We start from the raw sequence: 17,987 nt of genomic DNA, 5'->3' as shown, positions 1-17,987 counted from the left end.
TTCAAATGGACTCATTCACCGGAAACACTTTGACCAAATCGAACTCAGATTCACGGACTATCCTGAGCAACCCACCTTGTACCCTACCTTTTTTGATCCCTCAACATACACACCAGTGGCAACCGGCACCACGGTTGACCACGAAGCAGAACCCATCATCCACAGCAGCCCCACAGGGCCCAACACACCAGGCAGCCCAGCAAGACCAGCTGCACAGCAGCCCAGCGAGGGCCCAACAAATGATTCAACAACACCAGCTTTCACACCGAGACGATCAACCAGGGCAAGAAGGGCCCCAGATCGACTCACATTGTAGTTACACTGTTGACTTTGGGAGGGAGTGTTGTTATATATGTACACTTGTATTTACTCTGTACAGCCACCAGAGGGCTCATCCCCTGAAGTCCCAAGGGAACCCATAATCCATAAGAACATAAGAACATAAGAATTTAAGAATTAGGAACAGGAGAAGGCCATCTAGCCCCTCGAGCCTGCTCCGCCATTCAACAAGATTTTTGGCTGATCTAGCCGTGGACTCAGCTCCACTTACCTGCCTGCTCCCCATAATCCTTAATTCCCTTATTGGTTAAAAATCTATCTATTTGTGATTTGAATACATTCAATGAGCTAGCCTCAACTGCTTCCTTGGGCAGAGAATTCCATAGATTCACAACCCTCTGGGAGAAGAAATTCCTTCTCAACTCGGTTTTAAATTGGCTCCCCCGTATTTTGAGGCTGTGCCCCCTAGTTCTAGTCTCCCTGACCAGTGGAAACAACCTCTCTGCCTGTATCTTGTCTATCCCTTTCATTATTTTAAATGTTTCCATAAGATCACCCCTCAACCTTCTGAACTCCAACGAGTAAAGACCCAGTCTACTCAATCTATCATCATAAGGTAACCCCCTCATCTCCGGAATCACCTAGTGAATCGACTTTGTACCCCCTCCAAAGCTAGTATATCCTTCCTTAAGTAAGGTGACCAAAACTGCACGCAGTACTCCAGGTGCGGCCTCACCAATACCCTGTACAGTTGCAGCAGGACCTCCCTGCTTTTGTACTCCATCCCTCTCGCAATGAAGGCCAACATTCCATTTGCCTTCCTGATTACCTGCTGCACCTGCAAACTAACTTTTTGGGATTCATGCACAAGGACCCCCAGGTCCCTCTGCACCGCAGCATGTTATAATTTCTCCCCATTCAAATAATATTTCCTTTTACTGTTTTTTTTTCCAAGGTGGATGACCTCACACTTTCCGACATTGTATTCCATCTGCAAACCTTAGCCCATTCACTTAACCTAACTAAATCTCTTTGCAGCCTCTCTGTGTCCTCTACACAACCCGCTTTCCCACTAATCTTTGTGTCATCTGCAAATTTTGTTACACTATACTCTGTCCCCTCTTCAAGGTCATCTATGTATATTGTAAACAGTTGTGGTCCCAGCACCGATCCCTGTGGCACCCCACTAACCACCGATTTCCAACCTGAAAAGAACCCATTTATCCCGACTCTCTGCTTTCTGTTAGCCAGCCAATTCTCTATCCATGCTAATACATTTCCTCTGACTTTGCATACCCTTATCTTCTGCAGTAACCTTTTGTGTGGCACCTTATCGAATGCCTTTTGGAAATCTAAATACATCATATCCATTGGTACACCTCTGTCCACCATGCTCGTTATATCCTCAAAGAATTCCAGTAAATTAGTTAAACATGATTTCCCCTTCATGAATCCATGTTGCGTCTGCTTGATTGCACTATTCCTATCTAGATGTCCCGCTATTTCTTCCTTAATGATAGCTTCAAGCATTTGCCCCACTACAGATGTTAAACTAACCGCCTATAGTTACCTGCCTTTTGCCTGCCCCCTCTTTTAAAACTGTTATTTAAGGAAGCTTCACAGGTTGGAGAGGCAGTCTGGAGACCTGCAATAAAAGATTAAGGTCACACTTTACTTTGAGCTCACAGTGTTCAGTCTGACTCTTTCTCCATACACAACACATATGTTCTTATTTTCTTGAACCACAGTAGTCTGTAAAGTCTGGTAAAGGTAATCCCACAGTGCTGTGAGGGAGGCAGTTCCAGGATTTTGACCCATTGACGATGAAGGAACAATGATATATTTTTAGGTCAGGATGGTGTGTGACTTGGTGATGATGTTTGCATGCGCCTGCTGCCCTTGTCCTTCGAGGTGGTAGAGGTTGCGGGTTTGGGAAGTGCTGACAAAGAAGCCTGGGTGAGTTGCTGCAGTGCATCTTGTAGATGATTCATAGTGCAGCCACATATCGTGACATTGCAGCCATGTTCTCCACGATTTTCCTTCCATTTTATGTGATGAGCCATTGTTTGAAGTTACATGTGTTTGTGACAAATCCCAGCTCATTAAGCATACTATAACATGTAAATGAATCAGAATGCTGCAATGTGTCCTATGGTAAAGTATCAATGTCAGATTGCAAAGGGAACAATCCTGTTCCACACATTTTGAAATAGGAGAAGTTGTGCATATACATGACAGGTCTGATATGGAGGATGCGCTAATATAGGAACATAGGAACAGGAGTCAGCCATTCAGCAAGTGAGCATGTTTTGCCATTCAATGAGATGATGGCTGATCTGTATCTTAATGCCATTCACCCGCCTTGGTTACATATCCCTTAATATCCTTAGTTAGCCAAAATCTATCAATCTCAGAGTTAAAATTATTAATTGAGCTTGCATCTTTTATTTTGTGTGGGAGAGAGTTCCATACTTCCACTACCCTTTGCATGAAGTAGTGTTTCCTAACTTCTCTCCTGAATGGCCTGGATCTGATTCTAAAATTATTTCCCCTTGCGCTAGACTCCTCCATTAGCATAAAAAAGTTTCTCTCTATCTACCCTATCAATTCCTTTAAAAAAATGTTTTAAAAACTCAATCTAATCACCGCTAAACCATTTATATTCCAGGGCATGCAAAGCTAGTTTATGTCATCTGCCCTCATAATCTAACCCTTGGAGCCCTGATAACATTTTGGTGAATCTGCCCTGCACTTGTTCCAAGGCCAATATATCCTTTCTAAGCTGTGGTGCTTGAGATGTGTTGTAACCAGGGATTTGTATAGCTGCAGCAAAATTTCTACTCTATGTATTCTAACCCGCTAGTTATAAAGCCAACATTCCATTATTTTTTGTACCTGACTGCTACATTTTAGTGATCTGTCTACATGGACCCCTAAATCTCTTTGGACCTCCACTGTTCTGATCTTTTCACCATTTAAATAATACTCAGATTTATCCTTTTTTATTCCAAAATGGATAGCCTCACACTTACCGGCATTGAAATCCATTTTCAAGTTTCACCCACTGACTTAATCGATCAATGTCTCTTTGTAATTTTATATTCCCTTCTACACTCCTTACCATACCACCAACCATTGTGTCATCAGCAAATTAGTTGTTCATGCTTGCATGTGAGATTTTGTGTATGAACAGAAGCTATCTGGTGGGCATGAGTTGTGCACTGTGCCATCATCGGATCCAGTTGCTCTATGAGTTAAAAATAGTGTGGGCGACAGTGTTACATTATCGATGTTTCACCATCCCTATTATCGCAGTACACATCGGAGTAAAGGGAATAAATTGCACCTTTTTTCAAGGCAAAGTGCATCAGAGTTATTAGCAAACTGAGGGTGTATATCTTGATTACATCAGTAATTCATGGAGAATTGATTTTTAGAAAGGTAATTTCAGGATTGAACAGATTAGTTTCACTTACATGTCAGTGATGTAAACTGCTTTCCACTGGGAAAGTCATCGCTAGAGTCCTCCTCAACCGTCTTCTGCCTATGGCCGAGGAGCTCCTCCCGGAGTCACAGTGCGGATATCGTCCCCTACGGGGCACAACGGATATGATTTTTGCAGCGCGACAGCTGCAGGAAAAATGCAGCGAACAGCGCCAGCCCTGATTCATGGCCTTCTTCGACCTTACAAAAGCCTTTGACACTGTCAACCATGAGGGTCTATGGAGTGTTCTCCTCCACTTCGGATGCCCCAAAAGTTTGTCACCATCCTCTGCCTGCTCCATGGCGACATGCAGGCCATGATCCTTACCAGCGGATCCATTACAGACCCAATCCACGTCCAGACTGGTGTCAAACAGGGCTGCGTCATTGCCCCAACCCTCTTCTCAATCTTCCTTGCTGCCATGCTCAACCTCACAGTCAACAAGCTCCCCGCTGGAGTGGAACTAAACTACAGAACCAGTGGGAACCTGTTCAACCTTTGCCGTCTCCAGCCCAGGTCCAAGACCACCCCAACCTCTGTCGTCGAGCTACAGTACGCGGACGACGCCTGCGTCTGCGCGCATACAGAGGCTGAACTCTAGGACATAGTCGACATTTTTACTGAGGCTTACGAAAGCATGGGCTTATGCTAAACATCCGTAAGACAAAGGTCCTCCACCAGCCTGTCCTTGCCTCACAGCACTGCACCCCAGTTATCAAGATCCATGACGCGGCCCTGGACAACGTGGACCATTTCCCATACCTCGGGAGCCTCTTATCAACAAGAGCAGGCATTGACGATGCGATTCAACACTGCTTCCAGTGCACCAGTGCAACCTTCGGCCGCCTGAGGAAAAGAGTGTTTGAAGACCAGTCCCTCAAAACTGCCACCAAGCTCATGGTCTACAGGGCAGTAGTAAAACCCACCCTCCTGTATGGCTCAGAGACATGGACCATGTACAGTAGACACCTCAAGTTGCTGGAGAGATACCACCAACGATGTCTCTGCAAGATCCTACAAATCACCTGGGAGGACAGACGCACCAACATTCGTGTCCTCAGCCAGGCCAACATCCCCAGCATTGAAGCACTGACCACACTTGATCAGCTCCGCTGGGCAGGACACATTGTTTGCATGTCAGACACAAGACTCTCAAAGCAATCGCTCTACTTGGAACTCCTTCATGGCAAACGAGCCAAAGGTGGGCAGAGGAAATGTTACAAGGACACCCTCAAAGCCTCCCTGAGAAAGTGCAACATCCCCACTGACACCTGGGAGTCCCTGGCCAAAGACCGCCCTAAGTGGAGGAAGTGCATCCGGGAGGGTGCTGAGCACCTCGAGTCTCATCGCCGAGAGCATGCAGAAAACAAGCGCAGGCAGCAGAGAGAGCGTGCGGCAAACCAGTCCCACCCACCCTTTCCCTCAACGACTATCTGCCCCACCTGTGACAGAGTCTGTGGTTCTCGTATTGGACTGTACAACCACCTAAGAACTCATCCTAAGCATGGAAGCAAGTCCTCTTCGATTCCGAGGGACGGCCTATGATGATGATTTCACAAATCTATAATAACAGATCATGGGGCTTGATTTTCTTCTGCTACAGCACTCATAACCGGGCAATATCTGTCTTTCGGATGAGACGTCAAACTGAGGTCCCATCTGCCATCTCAGGTGGATGTAAAAGATCCCTTGGCACTATTTTGAAGAAAAGCAGGGGAGTTATCCCCAGTGTCCTCGCCAATATTTATCCCTCAATCAACATAACAAAAAAACAGGTCATTATCACATTGCTGTTTGTGGGAGTTTGATGTATGCAAGTTGGCTGCTGTGTTTCCCACATTATTACAGTGACCACACTCCAAAAGTATTTCATTCACTGTAAAGCGCTTTGAAACATCCAATGGTCATGAAAGGCATTATATAAATGCAAGTTTTTCTTTCTTTAATATAACAAATGAAAATGAAGGGAGCTGTGTCCTGTTTGTAATCTTCACATAACTGTAACCAATATGTAACAACACTGTACACTGTATACAACTGTGAAATACACACCTTGACCACAGGGGGTGAACTTGTGGGAGACACTCCTCACCTGGTCAGCCAGGTACTTAAAGAGAGGTTCCACGCAGGCTCAGCACTCCTTGATCCTGGGAATAAAGGTGCAGATCATGAGTGACCTTGTCTGCAGTACATGCCTCGTTTGACTTTATAATACAGTGCAGAGACATTACATTTGGCGACGGGAAACGGGAATCAACGACTCACGAGAATGGCCACCGGTAGCACAGATGAAGGGTACTGTGTTGGTGAGGACTGGGACGATTTCGTTGAGAAGCTCCAGCAGAGCTTTGTCACGAAGGACTGGCTGGGAGAGTCGACAGCCGACAAGCGAAGGGCGCACCGACTGACCAGCTGTGGGCCTAAGACGTATGCACTGATGAAAGACCTGCTCGCACCTGAGAAGCCGGCGGACAAAACCTTTGAGGAGCTCAGTAAACTGATCGGTGAGCACATCAAACCGGCGAGCGGCGTACACATGGCCCGACACCGATTCTATTCACACAGACGTCGGGAGGGACAAAGCATACCGGACTTCGTTGCGGACCTTCGGCGTTTGGCCAGCCTCTGTAAGTTCACAGATGCCTGCAGGGGGGAGATGTTAAGGATTTCTTCATTGAGGGCATTGGTCATGCCGGGATTTTCAGGAAGCTTATTGAGACCAAGGACTTGACTTTGGAAAGGGCAGCTTTGATAGCTCAGACCTTCTTGGCAGGGGAAGAGAAGACCAAGATAATTTACGCACGCAGCCCTGGTTTCAACGTGGCGATGAACTAGGGAGTTAATGTTGTAAAAGCGATACAGAACCCCGCAGGCAGGCAAGGGCAATTCGACACTGCCGAGGCAGGCAGGCAAGGGCAATTCGACACCGCCCAGGTAGGAACAGATTCCAGGGTGGGACAGCAACAGAGACAATGGCAGGAGGATCGGCAATTCACACAATCACAAGGGACAAAGCGTCCCGGGATGGGACCATTGACACACAACAACAGAGTGATCAGGAGTAATCAAAGAGACAATCAGAGATGAATGCCTGGTCACAGTCGCTTTGTCTACAACAATCTCAAATCATGCTGGAGATGCGGGGGGCCAGACACAATGTGAAAACCTGCAGGGTTCAACAATTTATCTGCAGAATCTGCCATTTCAAGGGACATTTGGCCAGAATATGCAGAAAACCCGTAGTGAGGTTACTTTATGAGGCAGAGGAACCAGATGAAGAGTCTGCAAGGCAGTTGGATGCTTGGGGCACAGCCACGGATGCTGAAGTCCAGCGGGTTCACGTGGCAGACAGCCACAGCTCATACACTAAAACGCCGCCTATGATGATGAAAGTTCTATTAAATGGCATCCCGGTATGCATGGAGCTGGACACAGGAGCTAGCCAGTCACTTATGAGTGTCCAACAATTCGAAAGCCTATGGCCACTCAAAGCTAGCAGACCCAAACTAGAACGCATTGAGACGCAATTACGAACGTACACCAAAGAGATCATCCCAGTGCTCGGCAGTGCAATTTGGTGGTCACACATAATGGATCAGAGAATCGGCTGCCACTCTGGATTATCCCGGCGAATGGTCTCGCGCTTTTGGGGAAGAGCTGGCTAGCCGAGATGAACTGGAAATGGGGGGATGTGCACACCATTTCATCTGTGGAGCGAAGTTCATGCTCACAGATCTTACAGAAATTCGAATCACTATTTCAACCTGGGGTCGGGACTTTCAAGGGCACCAAAGTAGTAATACGCATCACCCCGGATGCCAGACCAGTGCACCACAGCCAGAGCCGTGCCGTATGTGATGCATGAGAAAATTGAGAGTGAGTTGGACAGGCTGCTAAGAGAGGGCATAATATCGCCTGTTGAATTCAGTGACTGGGCAAGCCCCATCGTCCCTGTCCTTAAAGCGGATGGCTCGGTCAGGATTTGTGGCGACTACAAGGCCACCATCAACCGAGTGTCACTATAGGACCAATACCCGCTTCCGAGAGTGGAGGACCTTTTTGCCACACTGGCAGGTGACAAGCTATTCACCAAGTTGGACCTCACCTCAGCCTACATGACCCAGGAACTAGCCGAAGAATCCAAGCTACTAACCACCATCACTACGCACAAGGGGCTATTTGTTTACAACAGGTGTCCATTTGGCATTCGTTCAGCGGCCGCTATCTTCCAGAGAAACATGGAAAGTGTGGTGTCCCTGCACCATACTACAAACTTACATGAGGCATGTACTGCAGACACAGTCACTGGTGACCTTAACCAAGGACTGCTGACCCTGGGTGGGACTTCCCCTTTTATACCAGGAAACCCAGGTGAGGAGTGTCTCCCACAAGTTCACCCCCTGTGGTCAGGGTCTGCATTTCTAGGGTATAAGTACAGTGTACAGGAGTTGCATGAACGTTACAGTTACATGAAGATTACCGTTGCATGATGGTTGCAAACATGACATCACCTCCCCCCTTACGTCTTTTTGTGTCAAAGGTTAAGTCTTTCAGGTGGTCGCCACTCTCTCATGGAGCGCCGCAGTTGTGGCTCTGGTGGCTGAGCCTCGGCATGCATCTCTGTCACCTGAGGTAATTCCGGCCTGTCCGGGCTGGCTGCAGGGACTGTGCATGCTGTGGATTGTCCTCGTTGCTCGTCCACTGGCAGTGGTGTGGGTAACATCTCATGCTCTTCTTCAGGTTCCTCCGTGTCTATGCTGAACCTTTTCTTTACTTGGTCCAAGTGTTTGCGGCATATCTGCCCATTGTTTAGTCTGACCACTAGGACCCTATTCCCTTCTTTGCCAATTACTGTGCCCTCAAGCCACTTGGGTCCCAAAGCATGGTTAAGAACAAATACCGGGTCATCCATTTCTATACACCTCCCCCTTGAGTTTTGATCATGGAACTCGGTTTGGGACTGGCGTTTGCCCTCAACAATGTCTGCCAGGGCTGGGTGAATGAGGGACAGCAGCGTTTTAAGCGTGCATTTCATGAGGATTTCCGCTGGTGGGATTCCCATGAGCGAGTGCGGGCGGAACCTGTAGGCCAGCAGGAGGCACGATAGGCGGTACTGAAGGGAGGGTCCTTGGATGCGTAGCATGCCCTGTTTTATGACTTGGATCGCACATTCCACCTGGCCATTGGAAGCCGGCTAAAATGGCGCTGTCCGGACGTGTTTGATACCATTGCCCGACATAAACACCTGGAATTCATGGCTGGTGAAACACGGGTCATTGTCGCTGACCAGGATGTCCAGCAAGCCGTGGGTCATGAAAACCGTACTCAGACTCGCCACGGTGATGGATGTCGTGCACGAGTTTAATATGATGCACTCGATCCATTTCGAGTATGCATCGACAACGATCAGGAAAATTTTCCCCATGAACGGGCCCGCATAGTCTACGTGAATACGTGACCATGGCCTAGTGGGCCAGGGCCACGGGCTGAGTGGGGCCTCCTTGGGGGCATTGCACAGCTGGGCACACGTCGTGCACCTGCGAACCCAGTGTTCCAGGTCTGAGTCAATCTCCAGCCACCATACATGTGACCGGGCAATGGCCTTCATTAACACGATGCCAGGGTGCTCGCTGTGGAGTTCCCTGATGAATGCTCCCCTGCCTTTCTGGGGCATGACTACCCGGCTGCCCCATAGCAGGCAGTCGGCTTGGACGGAGAGCTCATCCATCCGTCTCTGAAACGGCCTGACATCCTCGGGGCACGCCCTGTGTGCGGACGCCCAATACCCAGTCAGGACACATTTCTTTATCATGGATAGGAGGGGGTCCCTGTTGGTCCAGATTTTGATCTGGCGGGCTGTGATGGGGGAGCCTGCGGTGTCAAAAGCCTCAACGGCCATGACCATCTCAGCGCTTTGCTCTGCTGCCCCCTCGGTGGTGGCCAGTGGGAGCCTGCTGAGCGCGTCAACGCAATTTTTGATGCCTGGCCAATGCTGTATGGTGTAGTCATATGCAGCCAGCGTGAGAGCCCATCGCTGTATGCGAGCTGACGCATTGGCATTGACAGCCTTGCTGTCGGACAACAGGGATGTTAACGGCTTGTGGTCCGTCTCTAGCTCGAACCGTCTACCGAAAAGGTACTGGTGCATTTTTTTCACACCGTAAACACAAGCGAGTGCTTCCTTTTCGACCATGCCATATCCATGCTCTGCCTGGGAGAGCGACCTGGAGGCATAAGCCACCGGTTGGAGTCGGTTGTCATCATTACCCTGCTGCAACAGACACCCAACCCCGTAGGACGATGTATCACACGTTAAAACCAGTTTTTTTACAGGGGTCATACAAAGTCAACAGTTTGTTAGAAAACAGCAGGTTCCTCGCCTTATTGAAAGCCCGTTCTTGACAGTCCTCCCAAAGCCATTCACAACCTTTACGCAGTAGCATGTGTAACGGCTCCAACAATGTGCTTAAGTTCGGCAGAAACTTCCCGAAATAGTTCAAAAGTCCCAGGAATGATCGCAACTCCGACGTGTTGCCGGGTCTGGGCTCCCGGCGGATTGCTTCCATTTTTGATTCAGTCGGCCGGATCCCGTCTGTGGCAACCCTCCTGCCCATAAACTCAACCTCTGGGGCCAAAAACACACACTTGGCCTTTTTCAGCCACAAGCCTACCCGGTCCAGTCGGCGTAGCATCTCCCCCAGGTTGTGGAGGTGTTCCTCGGTGTCTCGACCCATTCTAAGGATGTCATCTTGGAATACGATTGTCCCAGGAATAGATTTGAGCAAGTTTTCCATGTTCCGCTGAAAGATAGCTGCCACCGAACGAATGCCAAACGGACATCTGTTGTAGATAAATAATCCCTTGTGCGTCGTGATGGTGGTCAGAAGCTTGGATTCTTCAGCCAGTTCCTGAGTCATGTAGGCCGAAGTGAGGTCCAGCTTCGTGAACAGCTTGCCACCTGCCACTTCTCGGGAGCGGGTATTGATCTTGCAGCGACACTCGGTTGATGGTGGCTTTGTAGTCACCACAAATCCTGACCGAGCCATCTGCTTTAAGGACAGGAACGATGGGACTTGCCCAGTCGCTGAATTCAATGGCTGAAATTATGCCCTCTCTGAGCAGCCTGTCCAATTCACTTTTAATTTTCTCATGCATCACATATGGCATGGCTCTGGCTTTGTGGCGTCCGGAGTGATGCGTATCACTACTTTAGTGCTCTTGAACGTTCCGACACCGGGTTGAAACAGTGATCCGAATTTTTGTAGGACCTGTGAGCATGAACTTCGCTCCATAGATGAAATGGCGTGCATATCCCCCTATTTCCATTCAGCTCGGCTAGTCAACTCCTCCCCAAGAGTGCGGGGCCATTTCCCGGGACAATCCAGAGTAGCACCAAGTTTGCACTTCCTAGCACTGGGATAATTTCTTTGGTGTACATCCGTAGTTACGTGTCGATGCGTTCCAGTTTGGGCCTGCTAGCTCTGTGTGGCCATAGTCTCTCAAATTGTTGGGCGCTCATAAGTGACTGGCTAGCTCCCGTATCCAGCTCCATGCGCACCGGGGATGCCATTCAATTAAACTTTCATCATCATGGGTGGCATTTTAGTGTATGAGCTGTGGACGTCAGCCACGTGAACCCGCTGAACTTCAACATCCATGGCTTTTCCCAAGGCATCATCCTGCATTGCAGACCCCTCGTCTGCTTCCTCTGTCTCGCAGATTAGCCTCGCCACGGCCTTTTTGCGCATCCTGGCCAAGTGTCCACTGATGTTACAAATCCTACAGGTATATTGCTGGAACCTGCAGCTTTTCGCAGTATGTCTACCCCCGCATCTCCAGCATGAGCTGAGATTGTTGTTAACAAAAGGACTGTTACCAGGCATTCCTCTCTGATTGCCCATTTGGTTGTTTCTAAGCACTCTGATGGTGGGTGTTAATGGTCCCGTCATGTATCTCAGTGTATATAACTGTATCTTACCATGCTATACATGACTGTAACTAGATATGACCTGTAACCACAAGCATACTTTACCACCAGGGGTGCACTTGCAGGAGACACTGCATACCTGTTCCACACAGGTATATAAAGGCAGGTCTCAAGCAAGTGTGGCACTCGAGAGCTGTGAAATAAAGGTGCACGTCCAGAGTGACCTTGACTTCAGCATGTGCCTCGTGTAAGTATGTACTGCAGGGTCAGGACTTTACAGTGACGATGAGTTACGGGATCACAGAATCCACAGAATGGCTACCAATGGCTCAGATGAGAAATACAATGCTGGAGACAATTGGGAGGACTTTATAGAAAGGCTCCAGCAAAGCTTTGTAACCAAAGACTGGTTGGGCGACAATAAGGCAGACAAGAGAAGAGCCCATCTCTTGACCAGCTGTGGCTCGAAAACATACTCCTTAATGAAGGACCTGCTGGCACCCGAGAAACCAGCAAGCAAGTCATTTGAGGAGTTGAGTACACTGGTGAGAGACCACCTGAAGCCAGCAAGCAGCCTACACATGGCCAGACACAGGTTCTACAAATACAGACGCTGTGTGGGCCAGAGCATACCCGACTTTGTGGCGGAACTTCAGAGGCTGGCTAGTTTATATGAGTTCTCCGATGAACTAAGGAGAGAAGTACTGAGAGACTTTTTTATTGAAGAAATAGGCCACGCAGGCATATTCCAAAAGCTTATAGAGACCAAGAACTTGACCCTCGAGACAGCAGCACTGGTCGCACAGACATTCTTGGCAGGAGAAGAAACGAGGTTGATCTATACTGCAGATACGACAACTAACGAAACATCGTGTGGTGTATGTAGCACACAAATCACTGACTCCACACGGTCTGGTGTTAATCTAACTGCTGTGACCTTCGTCCTTTATTGAACAGCCTCAGAGTGACTCTCAGTTGTGGTGGTCAGCCTTTTATACTGCCTCTTGCAGGTACTTTCAGGTTTCCCACCACAGCGCCCTCTGTGGTGTACCATTGTGCTTATATTACATTTAAGGTACCAGGACGATACACACATCAATACATAACACATCGGAAAAAGGGGTTCACAGCGTGAAATGAGCCGCTACTCCCACACACAGACAAAGGCAGGAGAGCAGGCCTTCAACAGCAGGCAGTGGCGCCAGAAGCCATCAAGGGCCACAAGAATGGCTGTTCACACCTCATCAACCCACAATGCGAGCAATCAACTACAGACTGAAAGAAGCTTAAGAGAGACCAGCCAGACGCAGCTCATCCTTCGGAAATAATGGAAGTGGTCTGTGCTGGAGATGTCGGGGAAGGCACTCACAAGGGGGTGTCAATTTCAGCATGCTGTTTGCAGAAATTGCAACTATACAGGGCATCTGGCTCGCATGTGCAGAAAAACAGCAGCTCGGCTGGTATACGAATCGGAAGGGTCGGAAAGTGGACCAGAAGAAGGTGGGGACAGTGTCCGGGACGCCGGGGTACAGCGGGTCAATACGATCAATGTCCACTGTTATTACAACAAGACGCCTCCAATAATGATGAGGATCCTACTCAACGGGATACCCGTCAACATGGAACTGAACACGGGAGCTAGTTAATCTCTCATGAGCGTCCAACAATTTGTACAGCTGTGGCTGCACAAAAGCAGCAGACCAAAACTCACAAGGATCGACACCAAACTAAGGACCTATACCAAAGAAATCATCCCAGTCCTTGGCAATACCATGCTCTTAGTCACACACAAAGGGACGGTGAACCGACTTCCCCTGTGGATTATCCCCGGAGATCTCCCAGCACTGTTGGGGAGAAGCTGGCTGGCAAAACTAAATTGGAACTGGGATGATGTTCACGCCATGTCGTCAGAGGAATGGACCTCCTGCTCAACAGTTCTAAGTCGTTTTGAACATCTCTTTCAGCCAGCTGTGGGCACCTTCAAAGGGGCTAAAGTTAAAATCTACATCACACAGGATGCCAGACTGGTCCATCACAAGGCCAGAGCTGTGCCTTATGTGATGAGGGAAAAGATTGAACACGAACTGGACCGGCTTCAGCGGGAAGGCATTATCTCACCTGTGGAATTTAGCGACTGGGCAAGTCCCATCGTCCCCGTCATGAAGCCTGATGGATCCGTACGAATCTGTGGGGATTACAAGGCTACCATAAACAGAGTCTCCCTACAGGACCAATACCAGCTGCCCAGAGCGGAGGACCTATTTGCCACATTGGCTGGAGGAAAACTTTTCTCGTAACTAGATCTCACATCTGCGTATATGACGCAAGAACTGACCGAAGAGTCTAAGCTACTCACCACCATCAACACACATCGAGGCCTTTTTATGTACAATCGATGCCCATTCGGCATCAGGTCGGCAGCTGCTATATTCCAGCGCAACATGGAGAGTCTGCTCAAGTCCATCCCGGGACGGTTGTGTTTCAAGATGACATACTCATCACGGGCAGGGACATCGACTCCCATCTCCACAATTTGGAGGAAGTACTAAGTCGATTGGATCAGGTAGGCCGAAGAGTTAAGAAATCCAAGTGTCTGTTTCTCGCACCCGAGGTTGAAATTTTGGGCAGAAGGATTGCCGCTGATGGAATCCGCCGAGCAGAATCCAAAACCGAAGCAATTCGCCTGGCACCCAGGCCCCGGAATGTGTCAGAACTGCGCGCCTTTCTCGGGCTACTCAATTACTTTGGGAACTTTATGCAGAACTTGAGCACACTGCTGGAGCCTCTCCATGTGCTACTCAGAAAGGGATGCGATTGGTTTTGGGGGGACGCCCAAGAGCGCACCTTCAATAAGGCATGCAACCTTCTATGTTCCAAGAAGTTTTAGCCTTTTTTGACCCAGGTAAAAAGCTAGTTCTTACATGTGATGCGTCAGCGTACGGGGTCGGGTGCGTTTTACAGCATGTCAATGATGCGGGTAAATTACAACCCATTGCTTATGCCTCCAGGTCACTTTCGCGGGCGGAACGCGGGTACGGTATGGTTGAGAAGGAGGCGCTCGCGTGCGTGTACAGTGTCAAAAAGATGCACCAATACCTTTTCGGGGCCAAGTTCGCATTAGAAACCGACCACAAACCCCTCACATCTCTGCTATCCGAGTGCAAGGCAATAAACGCCAATGCCTCGGCATGCATTCAGCGGTGGGCATTAATGCTGGCGTCTTACTACTACACAATAAGGCACAGACCAGGCACAGACAACTGTGCCAACGCGCTTAGCAGGGTACCCCTGGCAACCATGGAAGGGTCTGACGAACAGGACTGTGAGATGGTTATGGCAATCAATGCCTTTGAATCCACAGGTTCGCCCATGACGGCTCGCCAAATCAGAGCCTGGACGACCAGCGATCCCACGTTATCCTTAGTCAAAAAATGTGATTTAACTGGTGACTGGGCAGAGGCTCGCGATGCCTGCCCCGAAGAGATCAAACCTTTCCATAGGCGCATGCATGAACTATCACTACAGGCAGACTGCCTGATGTGGGGCAGCGAGTAGTTATGCCCTTGCGAGGCAGAGAGGCGTTTGTCCGGGAGTTCCACCGCGAGCACCCGGGGATCGTCCTTATGAAGTTCATAGCCAGATCCCACGTCTGGTGGCCTGGCATTGACGCGGACTTGGAGCTCTGCGTCCGGCGATGCACCATTTGTGCCCAACTCAGTAATGCCCCCAGGGAGGCCCCCCTAAGCCCCTGGCCCGGGCCCACTAAACCGTGGTCACGGGTGCATGTAGACTATGCGGGCCCATTCATGGGCAAAATGTTCTTCGTAGTCGTCGATGCATTTTCAAAGTGGATCGAGTGCACCATTTTAAACTCGAGCACCACCTCCACCACTGTGGAGAGCCTTAGAACCATGTTTGCAATGCACGGAATTCCTGACATATTGATCAGTGATAATGGTCCATGCTTCACCAGTGCAGAATTTCAAGATTTTATAGCTGACCACAGCATAAATCACGTTAAGACGGCATCGTTCAAGCCGGCCTCCAATGGACAGGCTGAGCGAGCAGTGCAAATCATTAAACAAGGCATGCTAAAAATCCAAGGTCCCACACTGCAGAGCCACCTGTCGCGACTGCTACTGGCATACAGATCTCGTCCACATTCGTTGACTGGGGTTCCCCCCGCGCAACTATTGATGAAACGGACCTTAAAGACTAGGCTCTCATTAATCCTCCCAGACATGCATGAAATTGTTGAGGCAAAGCGCAGGAAGCTAACTGAGTACCATGACTGAAATTCGAGGGGGAGGTGGAATGATATAGGGGACAAAGTGTTTGTGCTAAACTATGGCAGGGATCCCAAATGGCTTGCAGGGACAGTAACAGGCAAGGAAGGAAACAGGCTACTGGTTGTACAAATGGACAATGGCCAAACCTGCCGGAAGCATGTAGACCAAGTAAAAAGTAGATTCACCAACAACGCTGCAGAACCAGAGGCAGACTACAATGTGGAACTCATACCACATCTGGTGGACAGACAGAGGGAACAACCTGAGGAAAGGGCAGTCTCAGCAGACAGCCCAGACGAGATACCAGCAATCATACTGAACGAAACAGACAGCCCAGGCGAGATACCAGCAATCACACCGAAAGAAAAACAGGCACCAAGGCAAACAACTGAACCACAACTAAGACGCTCCACGCGAGAGCGTAGACCACCTGAGAGACTGAATCTATAAAGACAATAAGACCTTGGGGGAGGGTGATATCATGTATCTCACACTACTGTATATAACTGTATCTTACCATACTATACATGACTGTAACTAGATATGACCTGTAACCACAAGCATACTTTACCACCAGGGGTGCACTTGCAGGAGACACTGCATACCTGTTCCACACAGGTATATAAAGGCAGGTCTCAGGCAAGTGTGACACTCGAGAGCTGTGAAATAAAGGTGCAGGTCCAGAGTGAACTTGACTTTAGCATGTGCCTCGTATAAGTCTGTACTGCAGGGTCAGGACTTTACAGGTCCCATCTCGGGACGCATTGTTCCTCGTGATGGCGTGAATTTCCAATCCCTTTTCCATTGTCCCTGTTGCGGGCCCACCCTAGAGGCTGTTGCTGTCTGGGTGGTTTCGAAATGCCCTTGCCTGCCTGCGGGGTCCCTAGCCGCATTCACAATGTTAACTCCCTGGTCCATCGCCACTTTGGGACCAAGGCTGTGCGCGTAAATTAGCTTGGTCTCCTCTTTACCTGCTATGAAAGACTGAGCTATCAAAGCCGCCCCTTCTAAAGTCAAGTCCTTGGCCTCTAGGAGCTTCCTGAAAATCCTGGTATCATTAATGCCCTCAATGAAAAAGTCCCTTAACATCTCCCCCCTGCAGGCGTCTGTGAACTTACAGAAACTGGCCAAGCGTCGCAGGTTCACAACGAAGTCCGAGATGTATTGTCCCTCCCGACGCCGGGGTGTGTAGAACCGGTGCCGGGCCATGTGTACACTACTCGCCGGCTTGAGATACTCACTGATCAGCTGGCTGAGCTGTTCAAAGGACATGTCCGCTGGCTTTTGGGGTGCGAGCAGGTCTTTCATCAGCGCATAAGTCTGTGGTCCGCAGCTGGTCATTAGATGCGTCGTCAGCTTGTCAGCTGCTGTCGCTCCCAGCCAGTCCTTCGTGACAAAGCTCTGCTGGAGTCTTTCCACAACATCGTCCCAGTCCTCACCCACACAGTAACCTTCCTCTGTGCTACCAGTGGCCATCCTCGTGGTTCGGTGATTCCCGTTTCTCGTCGCCAAATGTGGTGTCCCTGCACCTTACTACAAACTTACACGAGGCATGTACTGCAGACACAGTCACTGGTGACCTTAACCTTTATTCCCAGGACCAAGGAGTGCTGACCCTGGGTGGGACCACCCCTTTTATACCTGGAAACCCAGGTGAGGAGTGTCTCCTACAAGTTCACCCCTGTGGTTAGGGTGTGCATTTCTAGGGTATAAGTACAGTGTACAGGAGTTGCATGAAGGTTACAGTTACATGAAGATTACCATTGCATGATGGTTACATACATGACAGAAAGCTTGCTTAAATTCATTCCTGGTACAATCGTATTCCAAGATGACATCCTAATCACGGATCGAGACAACGAGGTATTTGCGACCCACGGCTTGCCAGACATCCTAGTTCGCGACAATGGCCCGTGCTTTACTAGCTACGAATTCCAGGAGTTTATGTCGGGTAATGGTATCAAACACGTCAGGACAGTACCGTTCAAGCCAGCTTCCAATGGCCAGG

The sequence above is a fragment of the Pristiophorus japonicus genome, chromosome 2 (assembly GCF_044704955.1).
Source record: "Pristiophorus japonicus isolate sPriJap1 chromosome 2, sPriJap1.hap1, whole genome shotgun sequence".
Classification (NCBI taxonomy): domain Eukaryota; kingdom Metazoa; phylum Chordata; class Chondrichthyes; family Pristiophoridae; genus Pristiophorus; species Pristiophorus japonicus.
The sequence above is the reverse complement of the archived record's forward strand: the minus strand, read 5'-3'. Positions refer to the sequence as shown.